Genomic DNA, 17,051 nt, shown 5'->3' with positions numbered 1-17,051 from the left:
TTCGCCGAAGCCTCGGGGCGGCTCACAAAACATCAATTAAAATATAATACATTAAAAATATAAAATGAATTAACAATATAAAATAAGTCAATAATAATATGGCTTGTAGGATTTTCCACTTTGTACTCTTACTGTTAGTCATGAACCTTTGGGACTTAATACAAGACAGCCGAGCCTTCCTTCTGCAGCCTCATGCGCTTTGGATGTTTTGGACTTAAACTCCCACCTAGGGATGTGCAAGGAATCAGTTTTTGGGTGGGAATCCATTGGATTCCCTGGGCTTAGCCCCCCAGACTCCCATCCGCTTTGTACTGGCCCTGAGTCCAAGTTCCTGGTAGGTGAATTGAGCTCCATGGTGCTGCACAGGCCGCATCCCTATTCCTGGCCCAGCATTGCTGTCACTGACTGCAACAGGCATGGAAGAAGGTTGGCTGCTGGGGTTGCTGGAAATAACACCTGGTGTGACTGCTTACAGTGACCTGGTGTGACTGCTCACCTTTCCACACCAGGTGGTGCTACCACTGGCTGCACTGGGCAGAGCAAAGAGCTGGTCAGCAAGGATGGTACCTGGTACAACTGCTAGCAGCGCCCCTCGTCCGCATCCTGCAGCTGATTCTTAGGTGGCTAAACCGGATGGGAAAGGTTGTGGGTTGTTCAGCCAGGGCTCAGCAAGCTTTCATAAGCATCCCCTTGGTTCCGTTGTCTTTGCAGGACCAGACTGCGAATGAAAGGAAATCAGTGGATGCTAGAGGAATGGATTCCGGAAGGATTTATCTGAGTCCAGTCCCATCAGCCCCAGCCAACATAGCCTGCTGTCAGGAATACTGGGAGTTATGGGCTGAAACATCTGGAGGGCACTTGGTTGGGGAGTGCTGAGATAGACCGTAGTAATAAACTCTGACCCACAGTGGAATGTATAAGCTCACGAGGGTTCTTCAAAGCTACTTGCTGCAGCTCCGAGGCACTCCACACAAATCATGGCAAACTCTTCAGGGATTGGGAACTGATGCTTTCCTTAAGGCAAAAGGGCTAACTCCCTCCTAGCAGCTGCTATATGTCACTTCTGCAGCTATAATGAGTGGCTGGGGACTGACTGGTGTGTGTGTGTGTGTGTGTGTGTGTGTGTGTGTGTGAGAGAGAGAGAGAGAGAGAGAGAGAGAGAGAGAGAGAGAGAGAGAGAGAATATTCTGTAAATGTTTTATGAACGGATGATTTATCAAAGCTATAGTAACAGATTCCAAGATTTTTCTAGCTTGTATAGCTGACGGGATACAATAGGAAACAGGATAGCAAAGTTAGATGAATTTGTTATTTAAGGATATCACCTCAAGAAGCTGCAGGGTGGTAGGCTTTGCTTGGTTTTTATATAATATAATATGATTTGATCTGATCCGATCTTCTGATCAAGAAAATAGCACATGTGGCTGCCAAAAGGGCAAATGCTATTTTAGGCTGTAGTAATCAAAATATCACTCTCAATTCATGGGAGGTACTAGTTCCTCTTTTTCCTCTAGTTCTGGACACCACAGTTTAAGAAAGATGCAGACAAACTGGAAACAGTTTGGAGGAGGGCAACAAGGATGATCCAAGGACTGGAAACAAAGCCCTGTGAGAAGAGATTGAAAGAACTGGGACCTGGGCACACTTAGCTTCTGGAAGAGAGGACTGAGGGGAAATTTGTTTTTGTTGTGAGCCACCCCGAGGCTTTGTTGCAATGGGGGCAGCATAGAAATGTTTTAAATAAAATAAATAAAAATAAATATGATAGCATTCTGCAAGTACTTAGAAGGTTACCACAAAGAGGAAGGCCAAGATATCTTCTCAGACATCCTAGAATGCGGGGCACAGAATAACGGGCTCAAGTTACAGGAAGCCAGGTTCTAGGTTCCTGACAGAGCAGTGCAACAATGGAACCAATGACCTTGAGGCTGTCTCTTGGGAACTGAGCAACGTATCTCTTGGGAACTATGCGATTCATCAGCCAGTGGATCACCAGTGGTAGCCACGTTGCCTAGAGAAAAAGTATTCATGGCTTTTCATTCTGCTCAGCTTGAGTGTACACAGGCCAGGGTGTTTCAGGGCAAATGTAGGGTGTGTAGTTCTCCTTGGGGTTCTCTGTAGTATTGGCCTTGTAACCAGGCCCTCAGCTGCTACAAGGCCATTTATGGTAAGAAAAACCAATTGGCTGTGCAAAGAGTCCTTGAGGCCTACTTCCAAGAAAGCAACTGCAGCGGTAACCTCCCTCCTTTCCAGCGGCACAGTCAAACCTTGCTCTCCAGCACCAGAACCATCTCCAGCATCATCAGTTAATGTTAATGCTACTTGTTGTTCTAAACTATTTTAAGAATTGTTTCTTTTGTTTTTTTGCAATATTGCATTACAAACATTCATTTATAATGTGTGTAATACAGTAATATAATGCATTTTAATGCATGGGTCCTCAAACTACGGCCCGCAGGCTGGATCTGGCCTGTGCCCATTTATCTGGCCCACCTTAGAGGTTTAGACTCCCCGTGCAAACCGCCGCTGCCACCTGCCTTGCTCCGTACGCGGGGAGGTGGCACTTGCTTGCATGAAGATCATTTTAGACTCACTCGGAGAAAACAATCTCCAAGCGAGTAAGCCGCTGCCTTGCATGCCCGCCGCTGTGTGTGCCCCCCTTGCCTCACCTCACCGCGCCTGTGCGCCCCGTCCTCGCCTCAGCACACGCACCGCCCCCACCCCCTCGCCAGCCCACGCGCACCGCTGGCACCACCTTTCCGGCCCACGCCCAGCACCGGCACTTTTCAACTGGCCCCCTGTTGAAAAAGTTTGAGGACCCCTGCTTTAATGTCTTAGGTACATGTATTTTAAGGCAATTAAAAACACACACAGTTGATATACAGTAAATATATCATTGGTTAAATATACAGTAAGAGAATGCATGTGTTTCAAACTCTTCACGTCATGGTGTTTGTGCTTATTTTTCAAGTGATGAATCATATTTTACTTGCAAGTTAATTTGATCTTTAAATTATAAGACATATCTAAGTAACTTTTGAAGTAGAGTTCAAATACTAAATGCAACTTTTAGACTAGCCTATCTTAAAGAAATATAATTAATTGCAGGTTTAGGTTTGTACCTGGGAAAATAATTAATTTGTTGGTGGTGATTATAGCAGAGAGAGAGATGAATGATAGCCAAGGAAATTGGACAGCAATTCAAGAGCTTTAGAACAGAGGAGATAGTTGTTAGGTAAATAGGAAGTAATCATTCTAGCACAGGCTAAAAATAGCAGGACAAGTCTGTTCATTGTCTGATGTTTGTCTAATACAGAGGTAAAGCTGGCCCTCTGTTTACTGTAGTTAGCAAGGAACTGGTGGTTCCACCCAGACAGAAAGATTGCATCCAAACTAATAGTGGCACCAATCAAGACGGTGACCTGTTTCTCAGGACACAACAGCCCATAATTGTTTAACTTACCCATGTTTTGTGCAGGGGCCACTAAAGTGCCATTTTACATGGGACCCTGTGGGTGCCTAGCTTGTCATGGTTTGTCATGTCTTGCAGATCCAGAAGCCTAAGGGTGTTTGAGAAACAACTGCAAAACAATATTTGTGGGCTCTCTGTTCTTCACAAGTCCTGGCTTCAGTTCCCTTTTCATGTCAGCCATGATGCAGTTGCCCTGCAAGTAAATTAAGCCATTGTAGGATGTCATGTTGTGTGAACCTAGATGCCGCAGAAGGACTTGTTCTTAAAGATGCCACTCGCTTCTCTCTTCTGCTCTCCTCTTTGCATACATCAGCTCTTTCTGGTTTTGCTGGAAGCTAGAGATTTAATATAGCATACTTTTCCATATTGGAAAACTCATATTCTTATTTTTAAAAGGGGTACTTTTGTGTGCTCTGCCCTTTCCTAAAGCTTCAACTCCAAGCATATTCATTGCTGGGAGCCATGTGGCTAATAGGGCAGGCTAAAAATCCAGTAAATAAATTCTTCATAGCTTTATGATTCATGAGTTTGATAAGGGCATTTGCTCTTGGCACAACCTACACTAAAAGTTCGGTCATAATCCAGTCTGTACTGTGTCGAGATCTCTTAAATGTGGAGGGTAGGTGATAGAAGTCAATGGAAAAGGAAGAATATATGTGAAAGGTGGAAAAGAATTGGAAAAGGTCTGGATCAGCTCCTTTACTCTTACTAATGTTAAATTATATATTTATATATAAACATATAATTTAACATTATATAATACATAATGTTATAATTATATAATGTATATATTATATATACATGACATAATGTATATATTTCTGTACACTGTGCAATAACTCAACATGTTTTGGAGGTAGCAGATGAAAAGTTAGATACCAGCTTGCCAAGAACACAGTAGGCCAAGCTAAACATCTAAATGGACCTGAATCTGTAATATGACAAATAAGCATGTATATGTAAATGTGTGCTATCCAAAACAAGGTGTCATCTTGGAAAATTCCCAACAAAAGATGTAAGCATTTGTTGACAAAGGTGGATTTCATAAATAGGAGAAGGAGTGGAGGTAATTAATGAACTCTCCTGTCACACACGAAACTGGAGCTCTTTCTTGCATTGCTCATCTGCTCTTGGGTGGGGCATAAAGAAGTGTGTGTGAACAAGTTGCTCAAGCGTGCTGGTATATTAAAGGGATCATTGTATAAATCTATGGCAACACTTGTTAAGGAAGAAGGCAGTGGATATCTGGGTCAGAGGTGGTGGTATTTGGATGTATTGGTGGGTTGAGAGATGTGATAGGTTGAGTGAGAAATTCAAGTTGAGAAGTGCTTCTGTTTTCCAATATCTTGCTTGAGCAGTAAGTAACCTGATGTGTTTCTGTAGCTTATGGAAGTTGTAGACCAAGCTTTCTAGATGGCACTAGGTTACCTATTCCTGCCTTCCATGTATGCTTTCAGCTTGCTGTTAAGAGAAAACCTGTTTATTGACTACATTCCTGGGAAATGGAACATCATAGAATCTGAGTAGGATGCCTATCTAGTAATTGCAATCTAAAGACTGTCTCCAAGAGTTAAGAGCCAATAAGCCTTTTAAAGGATGGTAAATCCTTCCAGACTATATCATTTTAAAACTAAAACAAATCCCTTTACAGAGAAAGCAGCAGGAGAAAGGATTCGGGACATTTTTTCTGTGTAAGGAGTTCTTGGTCATTTCATTTGCGTGGAGGAAATTTTATCACAGTCTAGGAAGGTTGTTACCATAAAACAAACCACCTCACCTGCTTGCTTTGAAGAACTAGGCCTCCCTGTACTTGAGAAGGAATAAAGAATGTTCAGCTTTCCGGTCCCCTGATAGTGCAACTGAGTGGGTTTTTAGGCCTTCTCTGGATCTTGGCATCCTTCCAGTAATTTTCCTTGCTGTTGCCCCCATCCCTTCACTTCCTTTGAACCTGTTCCTGTATATACAGTTTGAAGCACTATGTGTTAGCAGTTACTGGCAATTCAGAGCATGGAATCCTTTCTCCATCACATTCATGGCAAAGGAGGAAACAAAAAAGTAGCGAACTGTTTTTGCTTGTTTTAGACTACCTTATACAAAGATGGCATATGGTGATCAATATAACCAAATAGTCATAATACAAAGCCAAGTGAAATAAACTTGGCTCATAGAACTTGTTCATCATTTGTAAGTTGGAGTATGATTTTGAACAGTGGCACTGATCAAAGGCCTGCCTTCTTTTGTTGCTGTTTTAAACTATTGCACTACTTTCTTCTTTGTGCCGCATTAAAGGTTAGCTTGCAACCAGTGATTGAGCAATAACAACTTCTTCCCACAGGGTATAAGTTACTACTTGAATGCATACACATATTCAGTCAATGTAGTAAAAGCAAACTTTTTGTTGCTAATCAGAATATAGGAAGGAGACAGATAAATATGAGAGATAACAAAATGATGCAATGTATTGACCTTCAGACGGATGTATCACAACCAGCTGAATCTTGTAGTTTCATCACAGTGTCCCAGGCAGTTACTTGATCATGGCGGAGCTTCCTTTGTGTAGACTGGTGCAGCTCTGCCTTGTTAATACACTTGTTTCTCCTATATTTTTGTAAGTAAATTCATTTAAGTGTAGGATCTTAGTATTTTGTACCACTGTCATTCTAGTAACTCTTTTAGCCTTGCAGTGAAATTCATGTAAGTAGATATTGGCAGTACTTGTAGCGGTCATTCAGTTTATGGGCTACAATTATGGTCTAACCTTTCCTGGTTCAAACACAGACACAAAACCGGAATTTATTATATAAGGGTGATAGCAGTGAGCTCTATAAAAATTAACTATGCCATCCTTCTCCAATGTGCATCCATCACCAAGTGCAGTCTTCCCTAGTCAAGTGTCCTCCAGATGTGTTGGACTACAAATCCTATAACTTCAGGTAGGGGAAGGCTGAGCTAGTAAACCAGTCCCTCTGAACGGCAGTCCCTCTGTTCTGCATAGACCATGCCACAGTAAAATTTCCAGCCAAGAAGTGGTTACTCCTGATATAGTTACTTTGGAAGAGTCCAAACAGGGTAAAAAGGCACAAGTTTTACATATTATTGTACACATGGGTAAAATAGTGTCAAATGCAAAGTGTGTTTCCGTGGCTTATGTCGGAAATCACTAAAATATGTCTGTATGTTTCTCACACTTAATGAGGTACATGCTACATTCTGCACAGAAGTAATTTTAAAACAGTTATTTTTTTGTTTTTGTTTCAAATAATAAATGCAGCTGGAACAATTTCATTCTTTGCTTCGTGAAACATCTGATTCCAGATGTCTGCTCAGAAATTCCAACCAGGGCAGAAGGCATTTAAACTCAAGAGTCCCACATCCTCCATGTTCATCTTCTGGCAGTTTTGAAAAATTGTTCCAGCTTCTTAATAGTTTTTGTTCTTCTGGTGCTCTTCCATGTTTTGGAAAGCTTTGAGTCAAGGACTGCTACATAATCTAAACTGCATAATCAGTGCTATATATTTGGGCTATTCTTTTAAAAATTGACAAATGCCTTAAGTAGTTATTTACGCTGTTGAGTTTGGCAACTGTATCTACTTTGAGATCTTTAGACAAACATGAAAGTAGCTTCTTTGAGCATACATCCTCTTTTGAAACTGATAAAAATACTGGAAATGATGGCAAGCCATTCAGAACAGGAAGGCAGGACCATTAAGCTAATTGTAGACCTTAAATTTATGAGCCAGCGTGGTGTCCTGGTCAGTTCCTTTATCAAAACTAAATGCAAGCACAGTAAAATGTGGGCTCATCAGTTTTAGTTTGCAGACTTGACTTGTAGTCTGGTTCTTAAAACAGCATATGAAATAGTAATTCTCTATATGGGCTGGCCCTCTCCTGACTTGCTAGTTCTCTTCGTGTAAGGATGCTTTTTCAATAGGTGAGCCCACACCTTTTTAGAGCAGTAACACTCTTTAGCCATGGTTTTACTCAAGTTACTTTCAGATCTGCTATATGTGAGAATAGGGTCTTTATCCTTGCATTAGGAAAATTAGGGCTACTGCACAAATCATCAAATTCCTGGCTATGCTGCATATACTAAAGGTGTACTTGCTAGAATGTGGTAATGAGCATGATTAAGCATCTGCACAGGACTCCATAGTGTGTGCATGATGGGACTTGTGACACCCCTCCACTCCAGTATGCTGACTACTGCTGCTTCGTAGTGGCACCGGATTATAAACTGCCACTCCAGTTTCTGGAACGTGGGTCATTGGAAGGTTCATACGAGTTGCTAGCACAGACCACTCTGCAGATGTGTCACCTAGTTAAGGGGATTGCCAGGACAGGGGCTCCTGCTGCTGTCTTGATTGTGACCTCCACCCATAGACAGTGATCTGGGTGTTTATATACAGGGCTTGGTGTTTATATGCAAAAAGTCCTGGAGTAAAATATTGCTCCATAAACTGTGTATGGGCACTATAATGTGGTTTCTGCAGGAATGGCATACCTTATAAATTTGTAACTCATTAAGTAGCTCTTAGAGACCACTAGTGGAACAATTCAGTGCTTTTTCTCATGTACAGACACTTTCTCTCTTACTCACTCACCTGAAGCTTTTCAGGGTTTTTTTTTTTTTTAAGCATTTCCAATTGCACTCTCCTGGTGACTTTATAAAAGTTAATTGGTCCCTGCTGTGTGCTCTTAGTCTGCTATTTTGTTTCCTCACTTCCTGCTGTATATAGAGAACGAGATTCATAATGGGAAGAAGAATGAAATCCAGAAATGGTGTTACAGTTGGAGAGGCAAGGAAATGGAAGGAATGAGGGCACAAATGGTTATAAGCTAGTGTGCTGTTGCCTCATTTATCTTTTAGCCCATTAGCGATATCCTAAATAGTTGTGCTTAAGAGCGAAGGCTTAAATCTACCAAAGGTGGTGCAGTTCCGCTCACACATGTGCACACAGAGGACAGAAGAATGTAACTGCTGCATCTTGTCATATGCCTGTCTGGTCTGGCATTCTGTCCAATAGTGGCCAACCTATGGGAACCCCACAAGCATAGAAGAGGGCAGTTGCTCTCACCTTCTCAGTTTCCTTAGCAAATGGTAAAGAAGAATATGCAAGTCTGGAGACTGTTCGTAGCTGTTGTGACCAGTAGCCATGGATGGCCTTATCCTCCATGAATTTGTCTAATCTGCTTTTAAACTTGTGTGAAGAGATGGCTGTCATTACGTGAGGTGTTGTAGTGAATTCCATGGTGAATAGTACATTCCATGGAATTCTTCCTGTTGCTATGGGCACGGGGATTCCTTTTCACATGTGCCAAAAATTTAGACTGAGAACAGCCACTAGGTATGAGCTCAACTGTCAGTTCATGTGGGCTGTTCTTGTGAACACCCCTTTAATCTGTGCTTTTATGAAAAAAGGACAATGCAGGTCAGACTGCATTTTTGTACTCTACATCATGCTGTTACACAAAGGACTCGCGCCACTGGTTTATCCAAGGGCACACACATTTTAGTGAAATCACACAAGACTATGACAGAGTTTTTAGAGCAAAGATAATCTGATGTGTGTCCACCCCTTTTGAAGAGTTTATTTCCTTTGCCTTAACATCCAGCCTGTATAAGAATTATAAGGCATCCTGATGTTTGGTATTTGGTTGCCACTGACCTTTTAGTGAGTCCTAATAACTTTAAGGGTCCAAGAGTTCATTTATGCAACTGATTATCTAGGGCTACTTTAGACTGAGACTGCTTTGGGAATTGGAGAGGGAAAACACATCCTCGTTGGTTCTTTTGGACCTCTCAAGGGCATTTGATTCTGTTGATACGATCTTACATTTGATGCATGATATTTTCCTGGACAGTTTGTTAGCTATTAGGAGGATATTTCTGTTTTGCAGTGGTTCCAGTACTACTAGTAAGGTTCATTCCAGAGGTTGGTGTGGCAGGGATCCTGGTAGCTCATTAGCCATCAGCTTACATGGTATATCAGAGGGATCATTTTTATTGCATATCACTGAACATATTCAGTTCAGCATAGAACTACTGGGGAACATAGCCCAGGATTGGTTGGAGTAGTTGCCACAAATATGTGAAAGATATCCAACTCCATTTTTAATTCTCATTGAACACCAAACCATTGACATTTGGAATCCGTGCACAGAGGTGGTGATGGTCTGGATGAGATTTGATCAGGATCAGTCAGATGCTCCAGGTCAGGAAGGGGATGAACTCTGGAACAGAGATTCAACTTATTTTGGACAGACCAGAGTCAGGCTGACATTCTGGGAGCACTCATGGGCGCTGCTTAGACCTGGATGAGCAGGTGTTGGTTGTGGGCCAGGAATACCTTGGGCCAGCTGAGGACAGAGCTGGCAACAGTAACCCATGTCTTCGTTACCTCCATGTTGCAAGGAGCCAACATGTTCTAAATAGGACTACCTTTAAATATTCTTTGGAAGCTTCAGTCAGCTCAGAATGTTGTTGCAAGGATGATGGGTGCGTGCTCTTGGGATCATGTTGCATCAATCCTACAGCTGCTGCACTGGTTAGTTGGTTTAATTAATTTCTATGCTGCCCAACAGCCAAAGCTCCTGTCCTGTCTAGGATGCAAAAAGATTTGAGTGGGATAAGAGAAAACAATCTCAGTGGCTCAGTACCATTTAAGCATTTAACTAGATAGCAAATTGTATACACTAGTGGGGCTTACTTTTTCTAGGATTGCATTATTGATATGTTTTCCTGTAATACAATAGAAAATCACTGAAGAAATACATTTGTATTTGTTTTGTTTTGGTTAAACACACCGTTTGCTTTTATTTAATATGTATGCCTGTGTGTTTGTGGTTTAGAATAACAGTGTCTTTAAAAGGTTTTAAGAAGTTATTCTTCACTTGTGGGAGCTCTAAGGAACCCCATTCAGCTTACAGTGACATTGAAAAGGGTCTTATGAGGCTCTGTTTGCCTGGAGAATTCTAACCAGCTTGTGGGCATTAGAGTGAGAGTCTCAGAATGCTAAGGCAAGGATGTGGGCGGCCAGCATCTCTCCTTGTGCCAAGGGAACAACGAGGGAAGGGGATGATTTTGGAACAGATATCAGGCTCCTTGGCCTAGTCCGAGGGTGCCAGGAGGGATTGCGCTTGCCACTGAAGTGAATCAAGCGATACCAGAGGTGGATGGGAAGGAAATAGTCTGTAATGCCAACTAAAACATGATACACAGTGCATGAAACATAGCAAATAGGTTAACTCATCACGTTCTTGGCTGTTTGGGTGATTTTATTTCTTTATGACTTTCATCGACCTTTGAGATATTGAGTCATCTCTTCTGTTATGAGTACAAAGCAGGTCGAATATTGCTGTAGAAGTGCAGTAGAAATTTTCCACTGGGTTATTTATTGTAAATAGATGAGATAATGTCAGCATCTTAGAAAAGAAAAAGTGTAGCAGAATGGACAGTGCCATGAATAATATGAAAAAGAATAGTTTTCTTCTCTTTCTTAATTGCCTGTTTTCAAAATTATGTAACATAACATGATTATTAAGTCAACCTTTTGTTTAATCAAATGCTTGAGTGGTTCATATTTTTATAAGTCAAAGGAGTCCTAAGTAGGCAGGTGGAGGGCTCTGGAGCCCAGTTGGTTCACAAACGGCCTTGGTCTAGTTTGGAGAGCTGCTTGCTGCCATTTCTGGAGAGGGTAAGTGGGAGCAGCCCTACAGCTTCAGGGAATGAAGGGGCTTTGGAACCTGCAGATCCAAAGCTGTTCCAGAGCACCCCGTTTAGGCCATAACGCCCCCTTCTCCCAGTGAGGAAGCTGAACGTATTGCCAACACTTCCCTTCCTTGAGCTGTGACAAGTACCCCGTCATGGACATCCAGACACAGCACTCAAGAAGAAGCCGCTAAATTCTAAAGTAACTTTAGTATCAAAACTTGCACAAACACATTTTGCAAGTGCTATACTGTAAAGGAACTGAAAATGGCTTCCATTTGTTTTGAAAATACAAATTCCTTTAAGAAAAAATGGCCTTACAACAAGAAAAGTGCTTCCTGGAATAAGACCTTACAGCACAAGAGATTTGTTGACTTTTTCAATGTTATGTTAGTAAATTACCTTTTTTTACTACCGACAACCCGCAAGTGAGTAAACAATAATAAAATAACAATATACCTATATAAGCCCATTTTGGTGGTGAGAAATTATTATTTTCTGTTTGACTTTATTGATGCCAGTGACATTGTCCTGTGTAGCCATCTTAAATCCTTTAGAAATCATGCATTATAATGTTATTGTCACGCTCTCCTCCTCCACTTTGGTTAGCCCATACTAAGGAGTACTACGTAAATCTTCACAAAAAAGGGGCACAGAATGTGAGCTCTCAAGAGTCAATGATGGCTCGCCTTTTGATGATACTGTACCGGGACAAGCAATTATTGTTATTATATTAATGTTTCATTCATTAAATATTCTAAGAAAGTATGCTGGTATCTTTTTTGCAATTGTATTCCTGCATGCATAATACATACAAGCAGATTCCTGCTAATTATTACTGGAAGCAAAAGATGCATGCTTTTCTTGCATGCTTATCTAGAACTTCTCTAAGCATGAGCAGGGGAGTAATTTAATAAGAGTGATTTTGAGAACCATTATTGGAGTTAGATGGTAAGAAAAACAAAATAATTGGCACAATCTTTTAATCTCTCATCATTTTAACCTTCTCAAATTGGTTTGCATTTAATTTTGCAGTTTTTTAATATTTTGGGGATGGGTTTAACATTACCTCTTTTGACCAGTTCTACGCATATATTTTGATAGTCTCTGTCCCAGCCAAATACTATAAAAAGAACACTTTCTTTGCATTTGAATTACTAATGTTTTGAGAGCATGAAACAGGAGTGCATAGAGGCCCTGTTGCCATGGTGGTGTTACAGGGGGAAAGATTTGTCTTTTCTCCTGGCTATTTTGTGTGTGTGTGTGTGGGGGGGGGGTGTTTTTAATACTGCAATTCTTAGAAGTGATTGGTCAGTATCCTTTCCACCCCAACCCCCATTCTGACACCGGAATAGCAGAAGGTCAAGAATCCGGCTGTTAAGGGAAAATGTTTTGTTTTGCAGGACTGCATTAAGATTAATGGAGCTTAAAGTAACCAGGATAATGTTGCTGAGGTTGTTAAATGTGCATGCACACAAACATTTACACCTTTCAGCTGATGAATTTGTGCTTCATTTTGAAAACAGGGAAACTCACTGCATAGTCAGTCTCTCTGCTGCCCTCCCCCACGTTGCAAACTATCAGTGTGCACAAAAATCATGTGCTCCTACAGTAGAAGAAAACCGTAGAATTTTGTTGCTGTATTGTAGATTTGAAAACCTGTTGAGTGAGGATGTTACGTGCAAAAACACACAAGCTGGGTGTTAATACAATATAATTGGAAGAATAAGACTCAATGCTGCTAAATATATTAAAATATCTTAAATTTGAGCAGATAAAACCTTTTGGATTTGTCTGAAACTAGCACATTTGCCCACTTCCTACCCAGTACATATATACATTCCCATTTTAGATCTGATGCATGTGACACGCTTTGGAAAGCCAACATATTTTGATAGCGCATAAAAATGATTTCCTGGATCAACTGCATGTTCTATGAGTTGCCCCATTATTTCTGAAATGGCTCTGCTAGGCTGTGGCACACTTTGGTCTATGCTGAAATAAACATTTGTCATGTTTTATTATCAGTGTATCTGAGTGTGCACTTACTTTAACTTAGTTCTTCCTATAGTTCAGTGTGATGCATTGGGAATGGGCTACAGATTGCCTTTAAATTCACATTGTAGTGTGTGTGTGAGAGAGAGAGAGAGGGAGAGGGAGAGAGAATTGCTACTGATTGTTCCTAAAAATGAGACAAATTGCCATGCTACAGATGCAGTAATTCCCTGATTGTGATGTTACTTTGTATTAGAAGTGTTTGAAATTGGATTAAAATGACTGGATTCAAGTAGCCATGCTATTGATAAGTGGTGCAGTGTAGATTGGAGTGGTGTAGATTATCCCTGAATTGAGTCAAGGGAGGAATGTAGCTGGTTTTTCCAATAACCTGTCTTGACATAGATTGTGCATTATGGTAATCTTTCTCCACTTCTTCTTCCAGATGTTTAACAATTAAATCTTGATAAGGTTCAATAAATGGTGGGCTCTATTGAGCTGTTGTCTAGGTCCTTTCTCATTGATAAAACTTGGCTAGTATACTTTCCTAGCTTGGGTTAAACAAATCACTCTGTTCATTCACAGAGACTTGTCTAGCTGTGAGTCTAGATTGTTAGCGGTTGATTGGAAATAAAGTGCTGTTTTGGGAAGAGACTGTTGCTTCAAATGAATTAGGGAAAACTGAGATCCTGACACAAAACACCAGACAGAATTTAATCCAGGCACAAAGTGAGCTATCCTGGCAAGTTAATTGCATAGTTGGGGTGCCACAACAGAAAAGACCTTCTTCCTAGTAGCCATCCACCAGACCTCTCTTAGCAAGGGCTCCTTCAGAAGGGCTACTGAGAATGAGCTTTAGTCTGGACATGTTTATGTGGGATGAGACAGTTCTTCAGATAACTGGGCCCCAAGTTGTGTATGGCTTAACACCAGCACCTTGAATTGGGCCTGGGCATTGACTGGAAGCCAGAGCTACTATGGAATGCGCTCCCTAGAGAGATCCGCCTGGTGCCGTCATTATATGCTTTTTGGCATCAGGTCAAGACCTTTTTATTTAACCAATATTTTAAAGTTAATTAATTTTAATGGTATATTTATTTATTTCATTTTAACCATGTTATTTTATACTCAGTCATGGTGTAGCCAATTTATTTATTTTAGGATGGGTGGGGTTTTAATGTTTATAAACCATCCAGAGAGCCCTCTGGGCTATTGGGGTGGTATATAAAGGCAATCAATCAATCCGTCAAACGTAAGTAAGTAAGTACTGACCTGATAAAGTCATGCTAGCTGGTCTTCATTAACATCTTGCTCCCCTGTTTTGGACCAAAGGCAGCCTATTTGAATGAATTGCATAAAGGCACTGCAATAATCTTTTTGAGAGGTTACTAGAGTGTGGATAACAGTAGTTAGGCTATCTCTGTCCAGATAAGGATGTAGCTGGTGCATCAGTCTAAGCCAATAGAAGACCAATAGAAGACTGATGTAGTTGGTACATCTGTCTAAGCCAGTAGTCATCCAGCCATGCCTCTAGTGACAGTACTGGACCCAGGGACACCCCAACTGATCCTTTAGTAGGAGTTTGACCCCCTCCAGAATGGGCTGAATAGCAGGTGAGGCATCCACTAACAATACCTCTATCCATGTCTGAACTGAGTCTTAGTTTACTGGTTCTCATCCAGTTCATTACTTTGCCTAGACACTGTTTAGAACAGCAACTGCCTCACCTGAATTTGCTCTTGTATTGTTACAGGGGAGTGTTTATGTTTCAAAGATGATGTAACACAAATGCTGAATATCAAGAAATATTTTGGGGAACCTAATAATAGTGTTTACAGGAAGAACAAAATGCTTCTAAGATTATATATCACTTTTTGTTCTAGCTTTCAAGTCTTTTCTCCTTCAGAGAATCTGTTTGGAGAAACTTGCACAATGGGAGAGAGTAATCAGGTATAGACAACACATTTGCATAGGGTCCACACATGAAACATACGAGCTCAAGCCACTCATTTGTTAGATTTTTAAAATTGCTTATTTCATGCTTTCACTTTTCACATGGGCTACACCATGGAGATGAGCTAGGGAGACTTACCTGGATGATCTCCTACTACATATAGGTCCGTGTAGGTAGAGACTTCTTAAAATAGTAAGGTCGATTTTGTATGGAACCTACATACAAATTAGGCTTTTGAAAGTTGAGTAGTAGCCATTCCTAGCTTGAGAAATCACCTAGAGATTGTGAGATTTGTTCAGAAGACTCAGTCTCTCTGCTAAGGAAAAGTGGAGACCTCAGACAAGGTACGTTTCAGCATTTGGTCTTTTTCTCCCTCAGCTGTATAACGAATTCTGTCTTTGTGCCCTTTCTTAAGAAGCTGCTCTTTCCCCCTCTACAGAAGACAATGATAGCAGCTTCTTTAAGAAGCTCAGTACAACATTTCAAGGTCTCCCCTGAAGCTGTAGGCTCCTGCATGAAAGTAAATCAGATAGTTGAGTAGATACAGGAATGTTCTCCTGCATTCCACATGCTGAGCCATTTGTATCACAGGGGGCCAGGAATGTGTTTTCTTTGACTATTTAAAAAATGCCTTGGTGGTGGGAAAAGTGGCCTAATAGTGGGATTTTGTAAGGAGTGCCAGGAAGTTCTGTACCTCTTGTGACATAATTCACTCTATCAGACAAGCAGTCTCTGCCATATGGCTTTGTTTTGCACATAATTAAAATGTGCATAGCTGGGTGTTTGTTTTGAAGTCATCCAGCTGCACTTCTAATGCCTTCTGAAAATGCAGAATTTGGGTGTTGATTGGGAAGTTGTCTGCACTGCCTTGTATAGTGTATTGTTCGGTAAGCCCTTCTGGAGTTAATTGATGGAAGCTGGTTTCAACATTAATCTTTCTAGATTAAATAAGAGCATATCTCTACTTAGAAGTAAACTCCATTCAGTTCAATGGGTCTTACTCCCAGAAGAAGTTAGTATATTATTACAGTCTAAGGGGACAAAAGATGTCTTTGGTCCTGGACAGTCAAACTCCTACTATCTTTGGTCGTTATGGTCACTAAGTGACTTCAGTGTGGGTTTATGTATCCCCTTGTGTCACCACGATGCCATTCAAAGGTCTTAAATTTGGGAAGGGGAAGCTCCTCATACTGATTCTGTTTCCAACACCCTGTGCCAATATATTCCAGGTAAATTGTGGAGAAGCTTGTGCCCCCAGAGATTTGTGTACTGGCAGTTTTTGCACAAACAGGTATATCAGGGTGCAGAAGCATTAAAGAATTCTTTTCAAGGGGGTTTGGTTGGCAGCAAAGCAGCATGGTCTGACTCACTGCAAAGGCATTTTGAATGACACATGCACAGGTACAAGTACGGGCAGAGGGAGGGAGGGAGAGAGGGAGATGCTTAGATAACATTATCTAAGCGAAAGAATATTACGCAGTGATACAGCACACCCCGAGCCCAGTCCCATTAAATCCTGGTGAAAGGGACCGCAGAGTCTCTTCCTGTCTGGGATGTGAAGGAGTCACTGCCAAATAAGAGTTGACTGCATTGGGCTAGAAAAGGATCATTGCTGCTATGCAGTATAAACTAGCATCCTCTGTGAATGGTATTCAGCCTGTTCTAGATGGGGGCTACATTCCCTTGGCAGGATCAACTGGCAGTCAGGGGTGGGGGGCTTTCTTGATGCAGTGCAGTCATCAGCTCTCCATGTGCTGTGGTGTGCCTTTTACAAGCTTCAGCGAATAACCAAGCTGTGATCTTACTGGGTTGGGAATAGTTTGGACACAGTTGTCCTTGCTCTGGTCACATCCTGTTGGATCTACTACAGTGGGCTTAATGTGGGTCTGTATTGAAAAGCAGTTTGTGCACTGCGGTTTTCC

The 17,051-nt window shown here is 41.3% G+C and overlaps 1 protein-coding gene across 1 annotated transcript in view; it reads left to right on the top strand.

The window, feature by feature from the left end:
• The window catches only part of SHROOM2 (shroom family member 2), a 146,454-nt gene that overhangs the window by 11,832 nt on the left and 117,571 nt on the right, over positions 1–17,051 (top strand). The window lies entirely within an intron of this gene.

Source organism: Varanus komodoensis, unplaced genomic scaffold, assembly GCF_004798865.1.
Source record: "Varanus komodoensis strain SLA01 unplaced genomic scaffold, ASM479886v1 scaffold1, whole genome shotgun sequence".
In the NCBI taxonomy this organism is placed as follows: domain Eukaryota; kingdom Metazoa; phylum Chordata; class Lepidosauria; order Squamata; family Varanidae; genus Varanus; species Varanus komodoensis.
Note: the sequence above shows the minus strand (reverse complement) of the source record. Positions and strands in the feature narration are given on the sequence as shown.